Source organism: Entelurus aequoreus, linkage group LG01, assembly GCF_033978785.1.
Source record: "Entelurus aequoreus isolate RoL-2023_Sb linkage group LG01, RoL_Eaeq_v1.1, whole genome shotgun sequence".
NCBI lineage: Eukaryota > Metazoa > Chordata > Actinopteri > Syngnathiformes > Syngnathidae > Entelurus > Entelurus aequoreus.
The window spans coordinates 60,364,658-60,377,286 of record NC_084731.1 but is presented as its reverse complement, the minus strand read 5'-3'; the positions used below and the strand labels follow the sequence as shown (position 1 = coordinate 60,377,286).

General features: G+C 33.4%; 1 protein-coding gene across 6 annotated transcripts in view; it reads left to right on the top strand.

The window, feature by feature from the left end:
- The first annotated feature begins 1,624 nt into the window (after positions 1-1,624).
- LOC133655347 (innate immunity activator protein-like) overlaps positions 1,625-12,629 on the top strand; it is a 95,870-nt gene continuing 84,865 nt past the window's right edge. For 4 of the 6 annotated variants that reach the window (XM_062055465.1, XM_062055458.1, XM_062055414.1 and 1 more), the window contains exon 1: positions 3,943-4,191. The gene's annotated coding sequence lies outside the window, so the exon portion shown is untranslated. Of the gene's footprint in view, positions 1,646-3,942; positions 4,192-5,739; positions 5,801-12,629 lie in introns of those variants that run through there. The other 2 variants (XM_062055440.1, XM_062055449.1) reach the window with 2 other exon arrangements.

Here is a 12,629-nt window from a genome sequence, read left to right as displayed (position 1 = left end):
ACACGGTTAATGCTTTCCAGCTTGGCGAAGCTTAACAATGCTGTTGCTAACGACGCCATTGACACTAACTTAGCAACGGGACCTCACTGAGCTATGCTAAAAACATTAGCGCTCCACCTACGCCAGCCAGCCCTCATCTGCTCATCAACACCCGTGCTCACCTGCGTTCCAGCGATTGACGGAAGGACGAAGGACTTCAACCCATCATCCGTGCGGTCGGCGGCTACCGTCGGATAGCGCGTCTGCTATCCAACTCAAAGTCCTCCTGGTTGTGTTGCTGCAGCCAGCCGCTAATACACCGATCCCACCTACAACTTTCTTCTTTGCAGTCTTCATTGTTCATTAAACAAATTGCAAAAGATTCACCAACACAGATGTCCAGAATACTGTGGAATTTTGAGATGAAAACAAAGCTTTTTTGTATTGGATTCAATGGTGTCCGAATACTTCCGTTTAACTGTTGACGTCACGCGCATACGTCACCATACATAGACGTTTTGAACCGGAAGTTTAGTGGGAAATTTAAAATTGCACTTTATAAGTTAACCCGGCCGTATTGGCATGTGTTGCAATGTTAAGATTTCATCATGGATATATAAACTATCAGACTGCGTGGTCGGTAGTAGTGGGTTTCAGTAGGCCTTTAATAATACTAACACAGACACTCGTAATCCTTTTAGCATATCACCTAATGCTAACGATGCTAGATTGATTACATTACGATAGCACGTACAAATATGCATGAAAACACTCCTACAGACATCACACTTGGGACGCTTTAGTAAGTAAAAATTGTTTTAGTTATATTGTAAAACTTACAAACGTTGAATGGAGTGATAAATGAAGAATCCATACGAGTAGAAATGCTATGGATGGCTGGAAGACGGAACGGCACTTGTACTTATTTTGTACTACTTTAAACAAAAGGAAATACTATGAACATTCAAGCCGCAGCGCCTGCAGTGAGTGAACTCGTCCAGAAGTTGCTAAACTATTTGCAATATGGCCGTTAACGAAGAAGAATCCACAAATTAGCCACACCGTTTTGTAAGCCGCAGGATTCAAAGCGCAGGAAAAAGTAGCAACTGATAGTCTGGAATTTACAGTGTATTGTTTTGGCTTGAAACATGACTCTGTTTCATCAATCAAAGGAGGCCTGGCAGTCATATGACCGCAGCTTAAACACTTTTTAAAAGTGACTTTTTTACAGCGCTGAAGAAAACGACAGCGATTGTTCTTTTTTTTAATATGGCGGCGCTGTTGTGACTGCTGGTTGCACAAGCTCTTAAGTGTCCTCCTTTTGTGTTCTGGATGTTTCCTTCTTGTAGATGTGGAGGCTTCAGTCTCCTTGGACCGGATGTTGGCCGGGAGCTAGTGGGCAGCCTAGGACAGAGTCATTTCTCTTGGTGCCTTTGTTGAAATGGTGTTTTTGTCTATGCACGGTGCAAATATGTACGCAATGTGGAGTGTTCATTGCTCCTTTTTTGTTTTTTTACTCTTGTAGCTGTATGTAAAAGTTGCATCATCTCTGCGCTCTTTAAGGTCTTTTATGTCCTTTCTTGTTTCCCTCTTGCCACGTGGGATAAATGTTCATATTTCTGTTGGAAATGTTCACTCCACTTCCGACGAGAGAAAAGAGGTAGAGGTAAGTTGCAGATGTGTTTTATGTTTTGGTAGCACACACGCTAACAACATTAGCTCTGTTTGTCTCTCACACGCACACACATTGCAACTAGGCTTGTAGTGCCAATACAATGAAAATAACTTGTCAGTAAATCATAAGTTACTTTCACTGAGTTACTCAAGTAATTATGTGGACGATTACTTTTGACTTATACTTGAGTCATATTACTCTACGGCAGGGGTGTGCAATTTTTTTTCCACTGAGGGGAAAAATCAAAGCATGCGGGAGCCATTTTGACATTTGTCATAGTCAAAACGCGTACAACATGAAGATTTTTTTAAACTTTAGAGTCTATCAGAAAGGTCTCAGTCATTAAAATGTTTAAAATAATTTATATATTTTTAAAATGTTTTTATATATCTCTACATCAACTTCAGATCGCTGTTGATATAAATGTATTTTATTTTTTATATGTTTTTGTCAAAACCCTTTTTTTATGGCAAAAACACCAAATATGCAATCTTTTCCCCACAAAGTGGAATATTTGATGTGAAGTATTTATTGGAGCCTTAAATAGGTAAATAATTCATAAAAACATTGATTTTAATTCATCATTATTTGAATCATTTTTATAATAAAAATCCCAACAAACTTCTTGAGGACCTAAAAGGGCCCCACTCATAAAAGTGTTAAATATATTTGTATGACATTATTATTATTATTATTATTATTATTATTATTGTTATTGTTGTTGTTGGTAGTAGTAGTAGTAGTATTGTTGTTATTGTTGTAGTTATTATTATTATTATTGTTATAATTATTATTGTTGTTATTGTTGTTATTATTGGTAGTACTAGTATTGTTGTTAATGTTATTTTATTTGTTATTGTTATAATTGTTGTTATTATTATTACTATTATTAGTATTATTATTATTAGCAGTAGTAGTAGTAGTAGTATTGTTGTTATTGTTATTATTATTAGTAGTAGTAGTAGTAGTATTACTAGTTAGTAATTATCATTATAGTTATTAATAGTTCCTAGTTATTATTACTATTATCAGAAGTAGTTTTTTTTTTTTTTTTTTTTTTTTGTTTGTTTTTTGTTTTGAGTGACAGCAGGGTTAGGGGATGAAGAGGGTTTGAATTTGTTGTTAATGTGAATGTGAAATCCATAAAAAGAACTATGAAAGAAGTAGTATTGTTGTTGTTGTTGTTATTATTATTATTAGTAGTAGTAGTAGTAGTGTTGTTATTGTTATTATTATTAGTAGTAGTATTATCATTATTATTATATCATTATTATTATTACTAGTTATTAATTATGTTATTACTAGTTCCTAGTTATTATTACTATTATTAGAAGTAGTATTGTTGTTATTATTATTATTATTATTATTGTTGTTGTTAATATTATAATTGTTGTTATTATTATTAGTACTATTGTTGTTATTGTTATTATTGTTATTTTTATTGTTAATATTATTACTATTATTCTAATTGGTGTTATTGTTATTATAATTATTATTATTATTACTAAGACTGGTGACGTTGACTGGTCATTGAATGACGCTGACGTGAACCTCACCTGCCCTCTAGTGGCCAGATGTTGTTACTGCACTCCAATATTAAGACGAAAGCGAGAAGATTCCAAATTAAATTTGTTTCGTTATGACGTCATACACGTTATAACTATACCGCAGTTGATTCACTAATGAATCGATACGTGGATTCTTAAAATGTTAAATGTTTTATCTTAGTATATTGTACCGAAGTATCATATGTAATAATCTATCGCCTTGTTGTTATTTGCTTTGACAAAATACTGTAGTTGACAAAAAGTGATGAGATTTTCTAGAAAATAAACACGCGTCGCGAGAGAGCCGGCTGGTAAATGAGGCATTCAGTTACATAATTTTAGCTCGACGTTTAAAGCTTTAACGCTCAATAATGGCGACGATAATGATAAATCATCATTGCTGACTAACATCCAAATAACGAGAGTAATACAATCAACCAATCAAAGAACAGCAATGTTTAAAAGGAGACGACCATACTGTAAGTACTGTACATTACAGCCCAGAGACGTCATGCTTTCACCGAGTAAATTATATCAACGGATAGGCTCCAGCACCCCCGCGACCCCGAACGGGACAAGCGGTAGAAAATGGATGGATGGATGGATGGATACTGAACCTAATTTTGTTTCTTTTTCTAACGTTATTCTTCAGTATGGTGACAAAAATCAATCACTATCGATCATTCATAACACAGTTTGACACATTAGCACTCCTTTTTACGACAGGCCCTGAACGTGTCACACATCCAGCGCGAACCTCCTCCCACCCCTCACCCCATCAGGAAAAAAAAAGTTTACTTTTGGGAGTAAAACTACCTGCCAGCGGTTGTATTTTAACTTTAAATCTGCTATCGGACCCCCGGAGCGTGTCGGAAAGACTCGGTTATTGTTCACCCCGAAGCATCAGCTGGAATGTGGGGAAAGTGAGAGGATGGAGCGAAGATTGCATGGAGGCAGTTAGCTTCGGATGCTAGCTCGCTAGCCTGCGAGGTAAGAGCCAAACTTTTGCGTTGCAGACATTGTTTCTGCAGCATTCCCACTTTGTGCATGCTGCATTCTTCTTTTTGACTTTTGGTTTGGAAACACAAGAACGCCCCCAAGTTGATGTCCTATTTAAAATCCTACAGTTTTTGGTTTTTTTAAATGCTCTTAAAGCTGAGGCCCAACGTCTGTGCAGGTTGCAACTAACACAAACAACTCTTTATTTTGAGCACTAATATCACCGTGGAGCAATGTGCAAGCTACTTGAGATGTTTTTGTGGATAAATGAGCACATCAGCTCAACGTGGCTACCATCTGTACTGCACTGGTGTCAAACTCAAGGCCCGGGGGCCAAACCTGGCCCACCACGTTATTTTATGTGGCCCGAAAAAGCCTGGAAATAATATGTGTTAATAAAATGTTTTCTTACTAAATATATTTTTTCTTTCCCTTTTGACATTAAAAACCATATACTGCATATCTTTTAAAATTCAATATGATCAAAATATAATATTATCATGTATTCCATGAATTGATTAACGTGGACCACGACTTAAACAAGTTGAAAAACGTATTGTTACCATTTAGTGGTCAATTGTACGGATTATGTACTGTACTGTGCAATCTACTAATAAAAGTTTCAATCAATCAATCAAAATCCCAAAATATTTTTCGCGAAAATAAAGATAAATACTGTACTTAAATATCTGCTTGACTTGTGATTTCAAAACAAATTATCGATCAAATTGTACGCTAAAATTGACAATAGATTTTACAGTTTAGGTTTTTTACCGTTAAATCAACTTTGGTACTGTTTTTTTCCCATATACAGTAAGACACTAAAACAATAAAAAACTAAACAAAAAAGACATTAAAACAAGATTTTATGGTAAAAAAAAGCAAAACAACTGGCAGCTCTGTTGCTTGAATTTTACCGCTAAAAACAATGGTGTTGTTTCTCCATTCCATTCCATTTATTCAATTTTCATAAAAGTGTAAAAAATAAGTCATATATTTTATAATTTTTTTGCTTCAAGGACTTAAGTCTCCAGATCAACTTCAGATCTATCTGTCAATTTTGCATATCTGTTTTTACAGTATGCACTTTTTTCATAGAAAACATTTATTTATGTGGCAAACACACAAAATATGCAATAATTTCCCCCAAAACATATTTAAAGTGGAATATTTTGTAATGGCCATAGGGGTCCATCGAGGCGTATATATATAATAAATTGCCAGTCACAATTAACTTATGCTCAGCTGGGAAAATAAATATATATATATATATATATATATATATACTTATTATGTCATCCATTTACTTATTATGAACTGTTACAGGCGTATTCTATAAATCATGCTAATATTAAAAATGTAACTTAATATGTGGGGATATAAAAGGCATCCAGTGCTATCAGACCTGGCGGAAGCGGAAATTGACGTCACAAACCACCTAGGAGCACCTGTCAGACCCAGTGTTTTTGCTACGGAGCCACTTCAGGGAAGAATCCTCATTTTTGACCTTTTTTGTGGACTTTCCATTGGCCTGTGGAGAACCGGGACAACAGAGACTCTTTCCAGGAGGACTTTGAGTTGGATGCGCAGACGCAGTACCGTGAGTACGCAGCTGCGGCTTCCAAACATGTTATCCATTGCCCGTACGTGCATGCCGCTATGTGCATGTCACGTACGTAACTTTGGGGAAATATACGTGTTAAATGAACTTTGGGGAGGTGAACGGTACTTTAGGCTGTGGGATTGAGTGTGTTGTGCAGGTGTTTGATTTATATTGGCGGGTTATATGGACGGGAGGGGGGAGGTGTTTGTTATGCGGGATTAATTTGTGACATATTAAATATAAGCCTGGTTGTGTTGTGGCTAATAGTTATACATGTCTTGTGTTTATTTACTGTATTAATCATTCCCAGCTGAATATCAGGTCCCACCCGTGACTCCTTAATTTGCGTAGTGGCAGAGACACCCGGAGAACTTGGGTGCGTTTGTTACAATTTAATGTGAAGTAATTGGAGCCTTGAATATGTCAATAATTCATTACATTGATTATTCTTTTTTTTTTTTTAATGACTGTTTTAAAGAAAAAAAACACCTGCATGGCAGATTTGTGTTATTAGAGTCAACATTGCAACTTTTTGTCTTTAGATTTCACCTGTTTTGCATATCTTTTTTAAATAATTTTAAAATTCAATATTATCAAAATTATGTGTTCCAAAAATTATTTTTTGTTAAAATAAAGATAAATATCTGCTTATGATTTCAAAACAAATGATCAATCAAATTGTAGACTGTAATTGACAATAGATTTTACGGTTAAATTCCTCCAACTGAGTTTATTTTACCGTAAAATCAACTTTGGTACAGTTTTTTCCATATACTGTAAGACCCTAAACATTAAAAAAACAAACAAAAAAACTTTAAAACAACAAGATTTTACGTTAAAACAAAACAAAACTGGCAGCTCTGTTGCTTGAATTTTACCGCTAAAAACAGTGGTATTGTTTTTCCATTTATTCCATTTTCATAAAAGTGTTAAAAATAAGTCATACATTTTATTTATTTATTTATTTATTTATTTATTTTGCTTCAAATACTTAAGTCTCCAGATCAACTTCAGATCTATCTGTCAATTTTTTAATGTTAGTTTTTACAGTAAATTTTTTCCTCATAGAAAACATTTTTTTATATGGCAAACACACAAAATATACAATCATTTTCCCCAACACATATTTAAAGTGGAATATTTACTGTGAAGTAATTGGAGCCTTGAATATGTCAATTATAACACATAACATTGATTTTGATTAATTTTTGGGGGGGAGCAATGACAGTTTTAAAGAAAAAAACTGCCTGCATGGCATGTTTGTGTTATCAGTCAAAATTGCAACTTTTTGTCTTTAGATTTCACCTGTTTTGCATATATTTTATAAAATTACTTTAAAATTCTATATTATAAAAATATTTTATTATCATGTATTCCAAAAATATAATTTTTTAAAATAAAGATAAATACTGTACTTAAATATCTGCTTGACTTATGATTTCAAAACAAATTATCGATCAAATTGTAGACTGTAAAATTGACAATAGATTTTACGGTTAAATTTCGCCGACTTGAGTTTTTTACCATAAAATCAACTTTGGCGCTCTTTATTTTTCCATATACAGTAAGACACTAAAACACCCAAAAAACAACAACATTAACATAAGAAGATTTTACCGTAAAAAACAAACTGGCAGCTCTGTTGCTTGAATTTTACCGCTAAAAACAATGGTATTGTTTCTCAATTCCATTCCATTTATACAGTTTTTTATATGCTGTAAAAAAAACAACACTGATTTTACTGTAAAATTCTGGTGACTGAGCTGCCAGTTTTTAAAGTAATTTTTAAAAAATTTTCCAGCTTATGTAAAAAAATATATTGTTAATGTGTTGTATATATGCATGTATGTTCATATATTACTCATTGTTAAAATCGACCCTCTGAGGGCAACCATAACTGCGATGTGGCCCTCAATGAAAAGGAGTTTGACACCCCTGGTCTAATGTGTACTTCATTTAATTGACTTTATACACTTTCTTTCCATCCCTGGCTGGCATGTGAAGGCTTCAATTCTCACTTATTTTTATTATAGCAATATTGCATGAACAATTTGCAGTTATGAGGGGAAAAGAAGCAATGTTTTAAAGTTGCACCATAAAAGTAAACAAATGCAGAGAAGTAGAGTTTGCAACATCCTCTTTCTGTGGAAAACAACACTGTTGTAACAGAAATGATATTTCAGAGGAACTATTAGATGTGTGACAGTTAACCAGATCATCTTAAATTTTAGATGCACACATCTAATCAGTATTTTTTAGTATTGTGCTTTGAAATATTCCCCAGTCCACATTCCAATGTGTTGACCTGAGGGTGAAAGGTCAGAGGTTGACTGGCCAGGACTGTCTCATCTTAGAAAAATGCATAAGTTGCCGAGTCAGCACACGAAGCCAATCAAGCAGCATTGTTGTACATTTGAAAAGGTGACTCCAGTGCAATAGCATCAAAAAGTTATCACTTCCATATAAAGTGAAATTACTTGTGAATCGTTTTTTTAATTGAAGAAAATGGTTTTATACTTGTAAATTGTTTTTTTAATTGAATAAAAAAAAAAAATTTTATTGAAGAAAATTAGTATTTTTTTACATTGGAACAGTTTTTTTAATTGAAAAAAGTAGCTTTTTAAAAATTTGCAAATACTTTTTTAAATTGAAGAAACATTTTTTCCCTTGCAAATCGTTTTTTTATTGAAAAAAATTGTTTTATACTCGCAAATTGTTTTTTAACTGAAACAATTTTTTAAAAAATTTACATTGGAATATTTTTTTTTAAATTGAAAAAATGTTTTTTTTACTTGCAAATATTGTTTTTAATTGAAGCAAATTGTTTTTTACTTGCAAATAGTTTTTTTTATTAAAAAATGTTTTTTTTTTCATTCGAGTAGTTTTTTTTAATTTAAAAAAATTGTTTTATACTTGCAAATAGTTTTTTAATTGAAACAAATTTGGTTTATTTTACATTCAAATCGTTTTTTTAATTGAAAAAATTTTTGTATTTACTTACAAATCATTTTTTTAATTTAAGAAAAAAAAATTATACTTGCATATGTTTTTTTATTGCAAAAAAAGTTTTTTTTACATTCAGAGTTTTTTTTAAATTAAACTTTTTTTTTTTTTTTACTTGCGAATCGTTTTTTTAATTGAAGAAAAAAAATGTTTTACTTGCAAATTGTTTTTTTATTGAAGAAACATGTTTTTACATCCGAATAGTTTTTTAATTGAAAAACTTTTGTTTTTTTACTTGAATAGTTTTTGTAATTGAAGAAAATGGTTTTTACAATTGCCAATAGGTTTTCTTAGATTGAACAATTAGTTTTTTACATTCCAATATTTTTTTTAATTGGAAAAAAAGTTTTGTTACCTGTTTATCGTTTTTTTTAATGAAGAAAATTGTTGTAGTTTTTTTACTTGTGTAAAGAAAAATATTTTTGTGTGTTTGTGGAGTTTACCAGTAATTCCACTCCATACTTGCTGGTCAAGTTGTTTCCATTACTAGTGTTTACGGCAGTGATGTGCGATACTGCTGATTTTCTTTCCGATCTGATACCCAGTAAAATTCAGGCTGATTTCGGCTATGCCAATCCGATACTTTGTGCAAATATACCTCATGTGTGGTAAGATGTAAAAAAAAAATTAAAAAAAGCGAATTTCAAGTGTTGCTGCTCTTGGAGAATCCTCTTCAAACGATAAAAAAATCACAAATGACGACGTTATTCTGCACTGAATGCGTTATTTTATGTATTTTCATTTCTGTGTATAGGCAACAATTTAAAAAAAAACTTGCTGTTTGAAAATATTGAGTGACTCATTTTAATTGCTAACTTGTTCACACGCGCTCAGTGAGAGACAAGATTCATTTCAGGCCTTTTATTCTTCTCCTGTGGAGCCTGCAGGCAGCACGCTATCAGGTGGAGGTGGTATCCATGGACAGGTAGGGAAGGACTCTTTGTTTGCTTTTTTAGGCGTCTTAAAGCCGCAAATTGATGCAAGACGACGCCACACGCTGTAATGTAACGAAGTAGGCGGCGCTATGTGAAATTATGTGTTTACATCATAAAACTTGATTATTAGTGAGTATTCTAATGTTCTTTACTGGCATACACGTGTAAAAAGATGTCAATTTAAATAAAGATGACTGAAATTATGTGTTTACATCATAAAACTTGATTATTAGTAAGTATTAAAAATTTTTTTATTGGCATACACGTGTAAAAAGATGTCAATTTAAATATATATGACTCTGAAATTATGTTTACATCATAAAAGTTGATTATTAGGGAGTATTCTAATGTTCTTTACTGGCATACACGTGTAAAAAGATGTCAATGCAAATAAATATGACTCTGAAATGATGTTTACATCATAAAATGTGATTATTAGAGAGTATTCTAATGTTCTTTATTGGCATACATGTGTAAAAAGATGTCAATGCAAATAAATATGACTCTAAAATTATGTGTTTACATCATAAAACTTGATTATTAGTGAGTATTCTAATGTTCTTTATTGTCATACACGTGTAAAAAGATGTCAATGCAAATAAATATGACTCTGAAATTATGTTAAAGGCCTACTGAAACCCACTACTACCGACCATGCAGTCTGATAGTTTATATATCAATGATGAAATCTTAACATTGAAACACATGCCAATACGGCCGGGTTAACTTATAAAGTGCAATTTTAAAATTCCCGCCACACTTCCGGTTGAAAAACTCCTTTGGATATGATTTATGCGCGTGACGTCACAAAATCCATGGAAGTGGTTGGACCCCATCGGACCCGATACAAAAACCTCTTGTTTTCTTCGACAAAATTCCACAGTATTCTGGACATTTGTGTTGGTGAATCTTTTGCAATTTGTTTAATGAACAATGGAGGCTGCAAAGAAGAACGTTGTAGGTGGGATCGATCGGTGTATTAGCGGCCAAGTACAATACTTACAGCAACACAACAAGGACTACTTACTTAGCAGACGCCTAGCCGATGCTTGCCGCCTAACCCACGGATTAAGTCCTTCGTCGCGCCGTTGATCGCTGGAACGCAGGTGAGCACGGCTGTTGATGGGAAGATGAGGGCTGGCTGGCGTAGGTGGAGCGCTAATGTTTTTATCATAGTTCTGTGAGGTCCGGTTGCTAAGTTGCTAAATTAGCCTTAGCGTCTTTAGCAACAGCATTGTTAAGCCTTACCAGGCTGAGAATTTTTAACCGTGTAGTTACATGTACATGGTTTAATAGTATTGTTGATCTTCTGTCTATCCTTCCAGTCAGGGGTTTATTTCTTTTGTTTCTATCTTCATTTGAGAACGATGCTATCACGTTAGCTCAGTAGCTAAGTGTGTCACCGATGTATTGTCGTGGAGAAAAAAGTCACTTTAAATGTCCATTTCGCGTGCTCGACTCTCATTTTCAAGAGGATATAGTATTCGAGGTGGTTTAAAGTACAAATCTGTGATCCACAATAGAAAAAGGAGAGAGTGTGGAATCCAATGAGCCAGCTTGTACCTAAGTTACGGTCAGAGCGAAAAAAGATACGTCCATCACTGCCTCTCTAATCCTTCACTGTAACGTTCCTCATCTACGAATCTTTCATCCTCGCTCAAATTAATGGGGTAATCGTCGCTTTGTCGCTCCGAATCTCTCTCGCTCCATTGTAAACAAAGGAAAATTGTGAGGAATATTACCTCCTCTGATGTCACGCTACTTCCGGTACAGGCAAGGCTTTTTTTTATCAGCGAGCAAAAGTTGCGAACTTTATCATCGATTTTCTCTACTAAATCCTTTCAGCAAAAATAGGGCAATATCGCGAAATGATAAAGTATGACACATAGAATGGATCTGCTATTCCCGTTTAAATTTTAAAAATTCCTTTCAGTAGGCCTTTAACATCATAACATTTGATTATTACGGAGTATTCTAATGTTCTTTATTGGCATACACGTGTAAAAAGATGTCAATGCAAATAAATATGACTCTGAAATTAGGTGTTTACATCATATAAATTGATTATTAGGGAGTATTCTAATGTTCTTTACTGGCATACCTGTGTGAAAAGATGTAAATTTAAATGAATATGACTCTGAAATGATGTGTTTTGTTGAGTTATAATAATTTGATTTATAGACACATTTTAGACACTCAAAGAGAAGTGATTCGGTAAAGTTTAGAGACTTGAGCATACGAGCAGCTGCAACTTGTTAGTGTCCTAGCTAACGAGCTAGCGGCTAATGTCCCTCCACAGTGCAGAGACGCTTCTAAATCACTAATCCTCGCCTCCATGGCGGCAAATCAAATCAAACTTTATTTATGTAGCACTTTTCATTAGGGATGATGTTTGATAAGAAATGATCGAGTTCGAGCCTATTATCGAATCCTATTATCGAATCCTCTTATCGAAGCGATTCCTTATCGATTCTCTTATCGAGTCCAGATAGGTTGTTGTATATGGAAAAAAACACACAATATTTGGTTGAACAAAAGCTCACTTTTATTATATAAGAAAAAAATTCAATCTAATAAATAAATAAATATTGACTGTTACCCCCCTAAAAAAATAAAATAAAATAAATAAATATTGACTGTTGTTACCCAAAGTATATTAAGTGGGATTTTTAAGAAAAACAAATACATACAGTAACACAAAAACCACCTGTCTCTGTGATCACTATAGGTGTATAAATAATAATATAGTGTTAAATAAAATCAGTCCCTTGGGCACAAAACTGAAAATAATACAGCTCTCCAAAAAGTGCACTTCTGCTGCTATTTGACATAACTGTTTGTTATGATGCTTTGACATTTTTGCACTTTATTTCTTTATTGAAAGAAAA